The sequence below is a fragment of the Apis dorsata genome, unplaced genomic scaffold (assembly GCF_000469605.1).
Source record: "Apis dorsata unplaced genomic scaffold, Apis dorsata 1.3 scaffold_162, whole genome shotgun sequence".
Lineage (NCBI taxonomy): Eukaryota > Metazoa > Arthropoda > Insecta > Hymenoptera > Apidae > Apis > Apis dorsata.
This window is the reverse complement of record NW_006263451.1, coordinates 840,542-842,722: the sequence shown is the minus strand read 5'-3', so window position 1 is coordinate 842,722 and position 2,181 is coordinate 840,542. Positions and strand designations below refer to the sequence as shown.

Below are 2,181 nucleotides of genomic sequence, written 5' to 3'. Positions count from 1 at the left end.
TTTTTTTAAATATATTAAATAAAATATATTTAGTATAATGTTTAAATATATTGTTATAAATAAATTATTTACTATATATTAAAATTTTTGTAAAATAAACACATAAATATAACTTTTTAATATATTATTTTAAATTTATTTAGTATATAAAAATCATAATAATATTGTTAATATTTCTCTATTATAAATTCTTATCATTACTTGTTATAAAATATGAATTCATTAGAAATATGTAAATTTTTATAATCAAGTTGAATTACTTTTATATTAATGGAAAAAAGCATTAATATAATTTAACATTAACATTTAATTAAAATAAATTCAAAATTATATCAAAACATTATATTATATAAAACTATATTTATAGTATAGTATTCAATATATATATATATACATATATATATGTATATAGGTATATCCATATAAAAATATTATTTATATATTCATATAAAAATATTTCAATAATTTTGAAAATAGCTTTGAGTAAATATTTGATACATAATGATAATCTTTTGCAAATATAGAAAAAACAAAATATTTTACAAATACATTTTTATATAAAATTGCCTATTGATGAGACTAGTATCTTTCTTATCTCATCTTAATATTATAATAAATATTATAACAAATATTTCAAATATAATAATAAACTGATATAATTAAAGTATCAAAAAATGAAGAATAAAATTAATAAATTAAATTTACCGAAACAAAAGATTAAGTACAAGTTAAAAATAAATGCACGATATGTTTTAATCACAGCGTGAATCCTCCGAATGTCAAAACAAGCACGCTACATGAGAGGTTATGTAAATGTTTATGAATTAATATCAATCATACTTAAATATTTCAAGTAAAATATAAACAATGAATTATTTACCTTCAATGGACCTAAAAAGTGATCTAATAGTAAACATTGGATATAGGAGGTGACTCAAGTTAATTTTCTTATCATAACCTCACACCAATTGATAAATAATACACAAGTTTACAGGTAGTGAAAATACTTGTCAGTAAGTCTTAATAATTAACAAAAATTATTTAATGTCAAATAAATAATATTTACAAATTAGAAACGTCATTTTTGGACACAATGTAACCTATTATACAAACACCACACAATCATAGACTGGAAAATTGACCACATTTCTTTCTAGCAAGTTATTCAATTTATACTTCGCAAGCTCAACTAGTATCGGAATAACTACAGACGAATTTAGTATTTCATGTTCAACATGGATCTCACTTAAAAAGAAGATAGATATATGAGAAAAGTTATTAACGTAAAAGAGAAACAGCATTAAGAAGTCTAACCAACTTTTCAGAAAATTTACTTATAAAAATAATGTATGAATAATTATATATATTAATATGAATTTAATGGAAACAAAATCTTTTTTATAAAAATATTATATTATTTCTAAATTATTTCTTATGAAAAATTTATATTTATTTAATTTGTATATTTTTCTTTATCGTACAATATAAAGATTTTATTACTAACCACTGGGATTCCATTCTTTAAATAAATTGTTCATGTTCAAAATTATAATAATCTGGACCTAAGTTCAAGTTACAGATATTTTGTATTGAAGATCGATACTTGTATGTATACAAGCAACGTAATTTAGTAATATATAATTTTATGCTAATGAAAAATCTTTCAGTATTGAGTGAGAAATGTATGGAATTCAAACTAATTCAACAAAAAAGCAAATTTTGCTTTTGAGTTTTTACAACTATTTATATTATTAGGTAAGTTTTAATAGTAGTAAAAAACTAGAAGAAAAAGTTGAAAAATTATTTCATGTTTTATTATTATTTTTATAAAAATTTCGTTAAAATTATTATAAATTGTATTGAAAAATATTAAAACTTTCACATTTTAATAGCAATATATATTTAATTATTATCTTAAAATACTATGTGCATATAATGCATATAATATTTTTATTATTATATTATTCAATTTTATTTTATAATAAAATAATTATAAATATACTATATAGTATATTAATTAATCATTTTAATAAATATAATATTTTTTTTATATAATTAAAATGAAATGATCTTTTTTTTTTAAATATAAATTTATATGTTTATACAATCATATAATATGTATATTTTATATATATATATATATTAAATTATATACATATATATAATGTCATTTATATAATT

At 17.4% G+C, this 2,181-nt stretch overlaps 2 protein-coding genes across 5 annotated transcripts in view; one reads left to right on the top strand and one right to left on the bottom strand.

Moving 5' to 3' along the window:
- LOC102674481 (transcription factor SPT20 homolog) overlaps positions 1-1,298 on the bottom strand; it is an 8,418-nt gene extending 7,120 nt beyond the window's left edge. The window contains exon 1 of one of the 4 annotated variants that reach the window (XM_006613748.2): positions 881-1,298. The gene's annotated coding sequence lies outside the window, so the exon portion shown is untranslated. Of the gene's footprint in view, positions 1-705; positions 826-880 lie in introns of those variants that run through there. The other 3 variants (XM_006613746.2, XM_006613747.2, XM_031509540.1) reach the window with 3 other exon arrangements.
- Positions 1,299-1,596: 298 nt separating this feature from the next.
- The window catches only part of LOC102674784 (rho GTPase-activating protein 26), a 10,098-nt gene continuing 9,513 nt past the window's right edge, over positions 1,597-2,181 (top strand). Inside the window, exon 1 of the mRNA XM_006613749.2 lies at positions 1,597-1,755. The gene's annotated coding sequence lies outside the window, so the exon portion shown is untranslated. The remainder of the gene's footprint in view (positions 1,756-2,181) is intronic.